We start from the raw sequence: 14852 nt of genomic DNA on the forward strand, positions 1-14852 counted from the left end.
AGAACAGACTTGCTCGGCATATTTAATTATTTTAATGTATTATCTTTTAAGCTTGTTTAAAAAAAGCTCCCGCAGTTTTTACGAAAGTTTGAATGTGTTTCTATTACAATTTGAAAGAATAAATGTGGAAGGGTAGTTACTAGAACATCTGTCTCTCTCAGATTTCCTCATAGAGAAGAGAATTGAGTATTTTCAAAATATGTGGCAGTGATTGTGAGAAATGTCGAACAGCTCAGACAAAGACTGCCTCTTTGGTCACTAAAACTGAGCTTCTAATGGCAAACCTTTATTTATCTGCATGTATTATACTTAGGTATTATATAATTACAGTTTGAACTTTCTTCATAAGGATTTCTTCTAACGCACTTAATTTTTGAATTGTCTTGCTTTCTGTGACTGAGGAGCAGAAATGTTGTGTCCCTTCAGGTAAGTTATAGTGTGGCTATAAGGAGGAGAGGGAGCAGTTCCCCATCTGTGTTTGTGTGCACGGGAATGTACGTTCAGATGCTCCTGTGGGGATTAGCAATGCCAACACCACTCACACATGGGGAAATTCTGCAGGGACTTCTGAGGTTGATGCATTCGGGTAAGCCCTGTGCTCTGCAGCAGCATCCCTGTGGGCACCTATTGCCCAACCCCCAGCTGCAGAACACTTGACACAAAGCAGGAGGTGACTGTAGGGCTGGCTTTCCCCTTCAGCATTGCATGGAGGTTAGTTACAGCCTGAGGTTTTGGCTCCTTAGATGCACCTGTGAGGGTGTGTGCACCTTCATCCCACACCTGAAGAGGCTCAGCTCTGATACACTCAGCTAATGTAGCTGGTGATGGTGTCTGTGAAGCTCTTGTGGCAGCCTCTGAGTGAAGGAATGTTGAAAAAATGGTAGCTGCTCTAACTAGTGTAATTACAGTGGGGTATGTAGACACAGGACAAAAATATTAATCCCTCCATGTTCTCCAGCTGCAGAATCTTTGTCCATGTGGCCTCTGGGCCATTGGCTGATAATAAGCACCAGGGGCTGATAAAGACTGATCACACTGGGCTTTTTGGTCATGTTGACAGTTGATTCCACAGAAGCATCAAATCATGGTCTACCTTGGTCTTACACTGAGTACTCAAAGGTGGAAAGCACTTCCTTGCCCCAATTTCATTCTCTAGATGCTTAGAATCTGAGAACTTTAAGACATGCAATTAGATTGTGTATAGAATGGGAAATTCCTGAAATAGTGAAGTGTAAGATAAAACTACAATTAAATATGATCAAGCATTCATAGCCTTCTTGCATGACTAGTTTGGATGTTACTTGCATCACAGCAGGAAATGGTCTCCCCTTTCTTTATCCCTCTCATTTTTTCCATTATGCTTCATCTCATGTAAATATTCTTCTGGAAAATAAGCTATTTTCTTTCAAGTGCTTGCTGCCACTCAGATTTAGCTGTAACCTCTATATGCATCTAATCACCACTCTTGAAGACAAATGAGGGGAAAATTTAGCAACCAATTGATCCAGAGCAATTGTACAACTTACTTACACAGAATATATGTAGGTGGACTAGAAAATGAATACCAAAATTTATTTCTTAGCATAGCTAGTCCTCTGGACCCTGTGAGGAGATTATTAATGCTTGCTCTTAATAGCAAAAACAAAAGTAAATCCTGTTGGTAATAACACAGAATCACCACTGATAATCTGAAGCAGGTGAAGATAACTGTGAGTTATGTCCATTAACCAGTTTACCATCTCTAAAGGTGACAGAAGATGAACAACTTGGGTTTTTTTACTGAATTCTGCAAATGTTGCTTTTTAGTTCTTTGATTTAGATAGTGCAGTTATCAAAAATAAATGCAGAGCACCCAAAGAAGATTTGGTATGGAAAGCAGGTGTTTGGGTGTAGTCCAATTTAATTTGGGATAAAGAAGTTAAAGATAAGAAATAGATTCAGGTGGCTGTATAATATTTTTATTTGTTTAGGGTTTGTCTTGGTTTTGGTGGGGGTTTTTGGTTTTTTTGTTTTGTTTTGTGTTGGTTTTTAGATTTTTTTTGTTGTTGAATGGAGATCTCACTTCAACAAATACTTAATACTGAATCTTGAGTATGTGGATAGCTGGGCACAAACCCCAGACTTTCACTGTGACCTTCAGTACTACAGGCAGTGGAGAGAGTGGTGCTGGTCTCCTCTCTCTGGGAGCTAGAGATAGGACACAAGGAAATGGGAGGAAGCTGCAACTGGTAATGCTCAGATTGGACATCAGGACAAGGTTCTTCATCTGTCACCAGAACATGCTCCTCAGGGAAGCAGTCCCCAAGTCAAGAGTTAAAGGATTGGATGACATCATTTTGTGGTCTATTTTTAGGTAGTTCCATGAAGAGAATGGAGGTGGACTTTCTGAATCTTACAGATTTCTTCCAACATGAGATATTCCATGAGTTGCTAGAAGAAGAAAAAATCTGTCCCCTGATGTGAAAGAGCTCATTGCTCAGGGGTGGATAGTCTGCCACAGTCCTCAGCAATGTGGAGGAACTCGACACATAGAGGAATGTGAAATCACCATCAGTGAAATTTAAATATTTCTCTGAAGAATTAAGCCTGTCAAATCATTCATTTCTAATAAGTATGTACAATTAGAAGGGACTTCAGACATACAGATCAGGATTTACTTCCTTCAACATAGATTAGATTCTTCAACACAATAGTGATCTAGATAGTGATTTAGATCCTTCAACATAATATAGAAATTTTTTGCAATTTATTTAAGTTTTCTTTTTAGAATTAATCTTTAGTGTTTACCACAGAAATGATAAATAAATAAGCCAAAGAGTAGAAGATATAAATGAGAGAGGTTTGCAAGGAGGGGAATGTAAAACCTTTTTCAGCTGTGTTTTGGCTAATTGCTTCTAGCACACACACTTTAAATGCCTTAATCTTTGTATTAGTTGGCTGTATTTCTAAAAAAAAAAAAAAAAAAATTATTCTTAAAATAAGTGAAGGGTTTGACCAATACAGAGTTGGCATAATAAAAAAGTACTGCATTTATGAAAGTTAGCTCAAAGCAGCCAAGTTTTGGCTGGCGCTGGGTTGATGAACCTTCCATGTGTAACACCTACACTAAATCTGAACACTGGTGAGCAAGAGAAAAAAGAATTCTGTGATGTACTGATCCAGGAAATGAGTGTATAACTGTACTGTGTATCTGCTGCTGAATGGTGTAATGTATACCCAATGTCATGAATTCTCACAGAAATACTGACAGAAGCAGCTGTGAAATAGTGTGCCAGTGGGGAAAGTTTGGTCTAACTGAAATAACTGTAGGGCTTGGCTGCAGCCTGAAATGCAAGGATTTATGACTTTTGTAAGAAGATTGAAGCATCATATTATAATACTAATTTTTTTACTTTGCTATAAATAGCCCTTTCTCATTTTCTTTACCCAACTCACCCATGGTCTTCTTTACACCCCACGCAAGAGTTTTTTATAAGCTAATTGCATTGTTTCAGCAGCTGCTTCAGGACTTAATGGATACTCTGAGGTAGTATTGCATCTTGCCTGTAGTACCTGACAGCAGTATAAGCAGGACAGCACAAAACTTACTTGCCACTTCCTCCTCAAAGTTACTGTATATTTTCACATGCAGTGCTCTTCTGTTATCGTCACCTTCTTGGACTGTCAGTTTGGCTGTCTTCATATCAGAGAAACAAACTCTGAGAAACTGAATTTCCTCCATCTATCCTCTAATTGGTTCCTTTAAGAAGATTATATATGTAAGTAAGATAAGCCCTACAGAGAAATCGGGCCAGGAGCACCGGCATTCCCTGTCGGGTGGCTCCGGGGAGCCGCTGCCGAGCCGCTGTGCCCGGAGCGCGCTCCTTGCCGCGGGGAGCCGTGGAAGGCAGAAGGCAGCCGGGCGGGTGGGAACGCTCCAGAGAGCAGAAATGGAGGTGCCAGGTGTCCGGGCTGCTGTCGGTGCAAGCAGTGCAATGAAAATTGATCAGCATAATGGTTTTAAGATATTTTGCTTGTTCCTTTGCTCTTTTAATCTTTGAGACTACAGTGAGCAGCAGCTTTCAGTGGCATTTTCTGTGATGCCACCTCCTCCTTTATTATGTGTTTACAACTGGTACAAGCCTTGCAGAGGGTAGTTAGACTTCGTATTCTCTTGCCTGGATGGGCAGCGAGCTGCATCTGCCGCTTCCCTGACACCCCTCCTCCTCTCTGCGCTCAGCTCAGCTGCGTGCCATGGCCGTCCTGCTATCGCCCCTTCCGAAAGCGGCGGGCAGAGAGGTGCCTCAGGCGACCGCCACTCTTGTCCCATTTTCATAAAGAAATGTAGTTAAGGAAGGTGAGATACGCCGTGCTGAGAGGCAGCACTGCTGCTCTCGGCTTCCCGGTAGGTGGGAGTGTAGAATTGGGTTGCAGACGCAGCCAATCCCTCCGCTGAGGGAGAATTATTCTCGCGTTTCAGGGAACGGACATCGTGGGGGCTCCTTGGCACCTCGGCCTCTTGCTTCGTCCAGGAGAGCATGTTGTAACGCGAAAGGAAAGATTCTGCGTTGTAATCCTCTCGTTGTTAAAAGAGCGAGGAGACAGTAGAAATTTAAGAAGGGAACAGAAAATGTCGTAGAGAATGAAATTAAGGATTGCTCAGAAAATGAGCACGTAAAGGAGGAGAGAGGGGCTGACGGCGGTATGGGCAGGGAGGGCGGGAAAACGCCCCGGCTGCCTCCCCAGAGAGCCCCCGCCCTCACCCGCAGCTGTCAGTGAAGGCAACTTTTCGGCGGGGGTTCTCTCTCCCAGCCCCGGAGCGGTGCGGTACCGGGGCGGCCCTACGGGGCGGGGGCGACTGCGGAATCCCTGCGGCGCTGCCCGGGCTCCGGGGCTTCCCCTCCGGTCTCGCCCCGCTCCCTCACGCCCTGGCAAACGACTACATTTCCCAGCACTTCCCTCTTCCAAGCGGGCTCTGCGGGGAGCCTCGCCGGCTCTCGCCATCTCCTTCGCTGGCAGGGGGCTCGGCGCGGCGGCGGGGCGGAGCTCGGCAGCCCCGGCCCCGCGGCAGCCGCGGCCCCGCAGCCCCCCCGCCCGTGCAGGCGCGGAGCCGGCGGCGCTCGGCGGCGAGCGGGGCGGCGGGCAGCGCCATGCGGGCTGCCGCCTGCCTCCTCTGCCTGGCGCTCGGCGCCCTGACAGCGGCCGCAGGTGAGTGGCGGTGGCGGTGGCGGGGCAGCGCCGCCGCGCTTGGGGCGGGGGCGGCGGGGAGGGGGGGACGCTGCGCCGAGGCTGCTGCGGAGCCCCGTGGAAACGGAGCCCCCGCTCCAGCCTGCGCGCCGGGGGCGAGGGCGCAGCCGGGTGACCGTGCCTCTCCCCTGCGCAGGAGGCGCCGGGCCGGCCACGGCGGCAGCGGGGCGGCAGCGGAGCGAGAGCCCCTTCGCGGAGCGAGAGAGCATCAGGCCCCTGCGGCTGGTCTCCGGCGAGGGCGGCGGCGGGGCGCGGTGGCCGGCGCTGAGCACGCGGGTGCGGAGCGAGGCGGCGCGGGCACAGGTAAGCGCCGGGCGGGGGCAGAGGGGCCGCGCAGCAGGGCCGGCCGTGCCGAGCTGCCCGCAGCCTCCGCCGCGGGTGCTTGCACCGCCGGAGGATAACGCTCGGGGCAAAGGGATGCTCGGCTCGGCTTCCCGCAGGAGCGCGGGGAATGCCAGTCCTGGGCAAGGGCGCTCGAATTAGTCCCGATGGTTCCCGTGCCTGTCAATGCCCTCCCCCGGCCGGCAGCGCGGCCCGGGCGGGCACTGCCCGCTGCCTGCGGCGGCCGGGGCACCCGAAATGAAAGTTGCGGTGCCTTTGCGACAGCGGGGCTTGAAGCGCTGCGGCTTCATTTCGGCTTGTGGCTGAAGCGTGGGCAGGGTGGGTTTGTGTTCTGTGGACTCGGATGTGTTTTTAAAAATAGAAATTGTACATCGGAAGGGAATTGCTTGAAATGTAACATGTGAGCTAAGCACAGGATTTAACGTACATATTGCCTGCTACCCAACCCGGGGTATATTTTCAAATTCCATAGAATCATAGACTCCTTGAGGTTGGGAGAGACCTCTAAGACCATCGAGTCCAACCATTAATCTGGCTCTATTTGTGTTAAAAAACATATTTTGATTATATGAAGCCCAATCCCTATAACTTTTAACAACCTCATTTTGTATTAAAATACTGTGGTTTTCATCTTGACCCCTTTTGTTTGAGGTGGTACATGGCTGTTACATCTGAAGGAAAAAAACATTAAGTCCATCTTGTTATTGATGTAGAATATAAAATCTGAGCATTTGAAGTAACTGCTGACCTACAAGATGAGTTGCAGGCCTCCGTTTCTTCCTTTTCTAATTGACTACTGTGTGTTTAATAAACAAAATAGGTGGAAAATTGTCTCATATTTATTTTTTTATAATCCATGAAGTTTAAGAACCGACAACTTGCATTCTCTTTGTTTTGTTAAATAATAAACAAGCTCTTCATAGCATATGTATTTGCCTCTGAATGTAACTTACTCTATGTAAAGGTTTTTCAGATATGATGACCATATTTACAGTACAATAAAATACTCTTCTCAAAGTTCATAATGCTTTGTTCAAAGAAGAAAAAAACTCCTTTAGGCATTTCAGGATTCTTTGAAGACCCCCAAAAAGTCACAAGTTCAAACACTTTGTGACATGTCTGTTTTAAACTTATTAATGGTTGCATTTAACTTTAGTATTAGGCTTAAAACACTGGTCTTACAGAACAAACTGCTAATTAATGGATTTAATTTTTCTGAATGTCTCAGCTTTTATTCACCAAATCTTAAGCTCATAAAATTTTCAAGTTATCCTGATCTAGTTAAGTTGTTAGTATGAATATTAGTCTGAGCAGAAAAAAAGTAGTAACATGGATGGTTTTGAAAGGGTTAAATATGTTTATTTTGCAACAGCCTCCACAGTAAACTAATGTTAATGTGTAAAAGCTCTGATGTAAATGTAAAAGCCACTACAACTTTTCTTCTTGATAAAGAAGTTTCCCCACCGCTGCTTAAAATATTCCCAGCCTCTTCCATGGTATCTGATGGTTGTTACTCATGGAAGGATACAGTAGCTGACAGTGCTTTGGACAAAAAAAATTGCCAAGCAGGCCGAACCGAGTGAAGCAGTGCAGACTTTCTGTGATTCTGGCACAGAGCATGGTTGCATCCTAATTGCAGGATATTGCATCCCCTGCCCAGGGATCTGAGTCAGCTCGCCAGTAATGGACCAGCAGCAGCGTGGCTGACTTTGCTTAGCTCAAGTTGTGTAGGAGCTGCATTCAGGAAGGTGCTCGTCAAAGTTATGGATTAACTTCACAGAGTGAACTTTTATGGTGCTTTTGGGTGTCTGGTGAATGGCACATGAAGTATAAAGATGCTGGATTCTCCCTCATAAAGAGACACCCCATGCCTGCCCCGAAGAGTTAACAGTCAGTGGCATATAAAGAGTAGGGAACAGATCAATAACATTTCCATATGTATTTGATTGTTTTATGGTTAAATACACTCTTACTGTCTCCATGTTCTATCCATTGCTAATAGTCTTTGAATAGCTGTGTTTGAGAGTTTAGAAAGCTGGTCTTGAACAGAGATTTCAAACCAAAGCTATCTGCCTTCTGGGTTAGTTAAGGGAGCATGCTTCTTTGAGGAGGTAAAAGCATTTGAGAAGAATCCTGGTGAGTAAAGGACTAGCAACCATGTCAGGAAAAACAAAGATTCCTGAATGGGAAGGTGCATTCAGACTAGCCAACAAGGCTGTAGTTGAATTAATGTAAAACAATGTAGTTGGATTTGAATCGGATAAAGATAAAAGGGGTGAAGGAGGGGAGAGAGAGATAAGCTGGAGAGAAGGAAGTCGCATTAAATCGGATTGGATTCCTTTAATTCCTGGATGAAAGCTTTAGCTGCAGAAAGGGCAGAAGTTGAACAAGAAGGATGCAAGCCCGAGTTCAGAAATGCACAAAGGCAAATGAAGATGATCATGCAGAGGAATGCAGAAGAAAAGCGTGGCCATTGCAGATCAGGAGTTTTAGAACAGGATCATGATGGAATTGAGCCAGAGGATAATATGAGAAAAGGGGATGAGAGGAGATAATTGAAGGCAGAAGCGACCGGGATATGATGGATGGTGGATTTCTAAAAAGTAATGGTTTGTTTTCAGTATTTATTGAGGTTTTTCTCTAGCAACTTCCTCTGTTTTGTTTGTTTTGGAGTTTTTGGGCCACTGCCATCAGAGTTGAGTAACTTCTCTACCTGCATGCTTTACTGTTAAATAGTAAAGGAAATAGTCTATATACTCATCTTAGAAACCCAGAATGTAATTGCTTAAAAACATAATCAGTGTGCTCACAGTTGTGGTTGTCCAGGATTGCTGAACCTCAGAACACAGCACAAGGCAAATGTTGTAGGCTATTACATCTTCATGTCATTAATGTTCTAATGTACAATATATAGTGGACATAGGAGAATTCACGTGACTTTGGGTTTCTGCTTTTAATTCCATTGCAGAATGGAGTCATTACTGGTATCTGTGACACTCCTGTATTTCAATTTCTCTGTTCCTCAAAGGGTGCCTGTTGGCAGCTGCACAGCACTTAATGTATAGAATAATCAAGATAAGATATAGATAAAAATGCACTAATATTATATTGTCATCAATGCAATCCAGGATCTTAGCAATGGACACCTAATTTACTGGTGCATAAATAAGTGTATTAGAAGATGAGAGTCCTCTATGTCAGGGACATTTAGTGAAGGCTAATCTAATATTTTTGTGTTTAAAAGAAGGAAAGTTCCCACCTTTGACATTTTTAAGGAACCTTTTAACTTTGTGCCTTAAGCCATATTTTGGTATTGTAAGAAGCACATGAGAAACCACAAGTTTTGTAGTGTTTTCCTTTAGTCAATACTGTGCAGGCATGTTCTTTGTTAAAATATGGGAATGTGTAAGCGTCCCTCCCCACTGCCTGTATTGCCATTATCCATTTTTAATACATCTAAGTGTTACATGGAAGTTTGTGAGATTTTCTATGATTTTCAGTGGGAACAAGGTTCTGACCTGCTATGGACAGAGATCCACTCCTCTCTGCTGGTTGTGCAGGACATCCATGATATAGCAATTTCTGTTTTTCAAGCTGTTTTTCACTTGCTCATTGCTCGTTGTCATTAAGATACATTGAATTCCTTCAAAGAGAGTAAAAGGGATGGCCTGGTTGTAGGGAGAGCTTGGAGGGGCTCCAGGACTGAGCTGCATCTGGAGATAGAAGTGCATGGTTTTTGTATTCCAGAGTGAGTCAGTGGTTTTCAGTAAAGAACTTACTTGTCTTCCACAGCCTGCATTGTTTGTGACCAAATGATACAATTGCACACATCTATTTGGAATTATGGCTTGCAGATTTCTTAAATGATTTCTTATTGCTAATAATGAGTTTCAGAGAAGCTTTGCTCTGTCATGCTGAGTTTGCATAGCTCTGCTTGCTCTTGGATTTGAAATCTTCATTAGTTATTTGAGTGTTGTCTAGTCTTTGCTATTGGATTCTCTAATTTATTGTCATCTCACTCTAATCTTCAAACAGGATACCCCACTTCTTTGCAGGTGCTTCTGAAATTGCTGACTCTTGCTTTCTGTTCTGATGCTGTCGATTTCTGTTGGTATTGTAAGTTACTGTGGTGGGTAGCTCCAATGAATAGTAATTTTTTTTTTCTTAAAAAAACAGCTCTGACTGTTGAGTGGCTTATAAAATATCTCTAGAGTTTGGGACTGATGGATGGTGACTGCTGAAAAAGAGAAGTGTCATCAGAAATTGCTTGATTTAAAAAATTATTTTCTGCCCACTTAATCAAATGACTTGAAGATACTTAGGCCCAATTTTTGATCATCCTAACAGAAAACCAAAGGGAAGGAGGCTAAACTGGGAAAGGGGCTATAGTGAGTAATAACATGCATTTGGTTTATTGCTGAATTTGGTTTTCTTCCTGCCTTGTTGCCTTTTAAGATTTGTAAGGCATTAGGAAAAATGTGTGTGATACTTTACTGTATGTTCAGTGTATGCAGTTCTGCAATAAGATACTTCACCAACATGGCAATTTTTTATGAATATGTGAATGATGGTTAAAATATTCATACTCTAGATGCAGGTCTTACCTTCCTGAAGAAGAAAAAAACTGCTGAAAGCTAAACTTTGCTATAGATTGTGTATTGAATGATGTAAGGACATTGAGGGTGTCTTTTGATTTCTGAGATACACCTTTTTATAAAGAGCTCACAGTGTGTTTTAGTATTTTATAGGCAAAGAATATTTCAAATTCCTAATTTATCCTTCTTTGCAAGCTCATATCAGGAAAAGTTTTCCCTGCTTGGTAATGAGATTTGTTATGACAGTAAATGTATAAGTCCAAAAAATCATCCAGCAAAAAATCTCTGGTAGCTGCTGCTTCAGAGTTCATGTTGTTTTGTGTCATCTTCTCATGCTTGTGCCATAGCAGACTGGAAAAGGGAGATATTCCTAAAGGTATGGCTTAGCCTCATAAAACAGGCTTATATACAGCCAAAAAGGATCATAAAGGCTCAGATGTAACAATTTGTATAGAAAATATTTTCCCAACATTTGCTCATTGCATGATTAGTGTAGACTGCAAAGTCTGACAGAGGAGTGCTTTCCAGCTCTGGTGATGAATGTATCTGTAACCTGGTCTGTGTTGGTGCCCCTGAGTGCAGGATCACACTGAGTATTCTTTCTGCCACACTTTCACTGTGTATCTGTTTTGGGACTCCTACAGTGGCTAATCAGCTATAACATATGCATGGTGTAGAAGTGTGTTGCATCCTGAGCAGTGTCTTGATAAACTTTGATGAGATTTATCCATATTCTGGAGGAACTACATGTGAAGTTAAGATTCACTCTGAAATGTTTGCCACAAGAGCATTATGGACTTTTATGTTAAAAGGTCATGGTAGATATATTATCCTTCTGGTAGTCCAGGTCCCTGTTGTAGTTTTCCCAATAATCATGCCAGTCATTAAGTGACTCAAAACGAACAACTTTTTTAGGGCTCTGCTTGTGAAAACATTATCACAGTTAGCCTGTCAAACACTGCTTAAAGGTCAATCAAACTGCATAAAATCTTCAAAATCCTGATAAGGTTCAGGTCTGTAAATTGTGGGTCCTTCTAGATAGCACTGGCTCAGTGCTTTTCCCTCTCTAATTAGTTCTGCTGAGGTTTGTGGTCCTTCCACTTATTCCTGCCTTCCTCCGGGTTTCCTCCCTGGAGAGGATGGAAGATGAGGATCCTTGTCTTCTGCTCCCATGGGTTTGAGCCAAGGCTGCCTCTCCCAAGCAGACTGTTCTGCTTCATGGGAAGTAGCTCACATGTCAAATGATTTAGTTGCCAGCCCAGGCCCATGTGTATTCTCTCAGTCTGGATAACTGTGGATGTAGAAGGTGAATCCAATACTGTCAGAAGATCAAGACTGGACACAGGATTTTGGTGTCTTCCTATGCAATCTATCTTTCTCTTCATCTAATGATATGGTTCAGTGTTTTCATCACTAGATAATATTTTTTCAGTATTGTTTTTTCTAGAAATAGTGTAATTGTTTCTTGCATGTTAACCAAAACCGCTGTATTCAGTGTCTCCAAAAATTACCATGACTCCCATCTTGTCTTCCATTTCTCTAGTTTTGTCTTATTTAATTGATTTTAAACAATGCCAAATTTGCCCTAATTGTCTGTGGAAAACTTTCAGACAAGAGAGCCTTCAATTCCCTTCTTTCCTTTGCATTGCCAGTGGTCTCCTAGATAGTGCATGGATACGCTGTTCTGTGGAGATGTCTTTTGGAGCACATACAGGATCGCAGAGATCTGTCCCATGAAATTTAGCTCTTCATAGCTGCAGATGCTCCCTGAAAGTGCTCTTCTGGAGCCATTGCAATAGTTGCATTAATCTGCAGAGGAGAAAACATTGCTGCAGGGGTGAATTGTGCAGCGGCAGCTGTGCTGAGCCACAGCCAACATCACTCTCCTCAGATGGAAGCATGTTCAGTGCAGATGAGAGCTTTGGACACTGAACATTACATCTGTGCAAGCTTTTAATACTTTAGTGGGAGGACTGTGTGAAGGAAGGCTTATGTTTTTTTCCGAGAAACTTTATTGTTAAGCTGAACAGAAAGGTGGCTGAAGTGCACGTACACACGGTCAGGCTGTGTTCTGCCAGGATGTGGCATGCACTGCCATGATGGAGCTTGGCTGGTTGGGTAAGTCCAAGTGGAAGAAGTGGAAAGCCAGTGTCACCTGAAATTGAAGAATTATGAAGAAATTACAGAAAGTGGCCAATGACATAGAGCTGTTTTAACTGTTGAGTCATGAGGAGTCCAGCTTGAAAATTTGACTCAGTGAAAGTAAGTTAAAAGCATGGCATTGTTGCTGTACATTTGCCCCCAGACAATGAAATTTGGTGATTCATCTGGTAATTTGACCAGCTCCGGTTTCTCTACCTAGGCTAAATTCACTCTTAAGTCTCTCTTTCTTCCTTGTTTTTAAGTGAAATGGGTGTTACCAGACCAGAGAACTGTATCAAAGGACATGCTTTATAAAAAGCGTGCTCCAGAATGTGGTATTAATACAAAGTTTAGAAAAATTTGTGTGGGTAAATGCCTTCTATTGAAAGTGTGATGTGGAGGGATGTGGAGGAATGTGGAGGCTAGAGCCCTGACTTACAACTCAAAAATTGCCCAGAAGGATAGCAGTATGTGGGAATACACTCTGTTCCAGAAATGTCTCCTTAGAGTATTTCAATTCCTGCAATTCTGTGGGAATGAAAAAAATCTATCCATCAGTTGTTTCAGAAAACATATACAGTGAGAATGTTGTTTCATTTTGGTCTCCTAGGCTGTATCAAGGGAAAAAGCAGTTTTGAAATTTGCTTTTCTTGCACTTTTCAACTTGAAGCAGGATTTTGATACTTGAATGTAGAGGGTGAGTCATATTTAAAAAGTATTATCTGTGGAATTGACTGAGCAATGTATTGGCATGCCTAAGAGTCTGCAAGTTTTGTCAAACTTTTTGTTAGCCTCCAATACTGGCAGGATGTTGGTAAACTTTCTGCTGGTGCCCAGAGTCCATTTCTGGGAGAAGTTAACCTTGTTGGTAGGCTTTAGGTGTCAAAGAGTGTTTGTTACTTCTAATGGGCAGAGCTAATCTTTTGCTGGTAAGCTTTCATTTGTATGTAAACTAAATGGAAAACCAATTGAAATTGTTTGGACTATGTCACTGTGTTGCTGAAAGAAGGTTTGATACTGGTATAAAGGAGCAAAATTAGTGTGGACTCCTTTTACTACATTTGAATGCTTTATTTGTAATGTAAAGGCAGCTTAATGTAGATTGTAACTTGTAGATTTCTCTCACAGTGGAATTCTGTTCCTTCATTTCTGAAGACTACAAGAGATGCTGAAAAGGGGGCCTTTAAATGTTATTGATTCCTTTCAGAGCTTGGAAAACATGTAGCTAAAAATGACCTCAAGGCACCATCTGCTTCAGCAAAGGAAATGCCTTCACTCCTCCTGACTGTTGGATCCATTGAGTTTTCCTTCTTGCCTAAATGGTGTTCTTGGACAATAGTCCTTTCTCCAGAGAGATGACACAGAGATGCAGATGGGTTCATGCTCAAGGGCTGCCCACAGCACGTGCCTTGCTGCCCTTGTTTTGTCCTGTCCCCTGCAGATGGGTGATGTGCTGCTTGTTTGCCTCTCGCGCTGCAGCTGTGCACGGGCAGCGTCTCGTTTGGGTTCTGCCCACTTGAAACTGCCAGGCAGAGGGGTATTTTACTGAGGATGGATTGTCCTTGTTGGAGTCCTTTCCCTCTGGTCTCATTTTTCTTCACAAAGTAGTTTCCCCCTCTGATTGCAGCCAGGTCCTGGGCTGCTGAGTGATACAGATGGAATACATTGCACTTCTGCTGCTGTAGTATTTTTTCTGACTCCTAGGCACGCCAGTACGTTGCTTTTCCTGTTAGATCTGGTGTTCTGAAAACTACAGTCACTGTGGGGAGCAATGGAAACTGGTGTTTCTGGGTCACAGGGTGAGTCTTGGGTTGCTCTGCTCCCTGTCTTATTTTAAGGAGTGTGATCTTCAATGGTCGTCAAAGTTTTGTATGCATTATGGCAAGAAAAGATTCTGAACTTTTCAAATTTTCATTCATGACTTTTCTTTGTTTTCTGTATGTAACCTTGTACTTGATTAATCACACTTATAACAACCTATCTGATCATATTTCCCCTGGCCATTTGATGAAGAATTTTTTTTGAGTGCATTTTTAAAACATGAGATTTTGCAGTAACCCGTTGTCTGGTTTTGCCCCAGTAGTGATGCATTTAAGACCCCCAGCACTCTAGTTGGATGTAACCTTTTATACATGAATTCTTGCTGCTTCCGTTTCAGAAAAAGGGAAAAAAATTGACTTCCCAAAAGCTCTTGCACTTCTTCCTTTCATAGTGATTTGAAGACTTGCAGTAATTAGTCTCATAGGAAATCAAAACTTATAAACAAAATTTCAGAATCAAATTAACATCATCCTCTACGCTTAAAAGCACAACGAGTGTGAGATCTGGTGCCAGAGGCCTTTACTGGTGTTGGAAGCAAGTGTTAGATTGACTCTTGGGAAGCAGCTTCGTGCCCATTCAGTTGCCCAAATTTGTCCTATTAGATGTGAGAGATCAAATGGTAGCTTGTGCTAAATTTGCTGGCAGTGACAGCCCAATAGTTTTTCTCTCTTCATTGTTCCACTTAACATTTAACCTTGGGTGAATTTTCGAGAAAGATGAAGTGGA

Source organism: Molothrus aeneus, chromosome 1 (genome assembly GCF_037042795.1).
Source record: "Molothrus aeneus isolate 106 chromosome 1, BPBGC_Maene_1.0, whole genome shotgun sequence".
In the NCBI taxonomy this organism is placed as follows: domain Eukaryota; kingdom Metazoa; phylum Chordata; class Aves; order Passeriformes; family Icteridae; genus Molothrus; species Molothrus aeneus.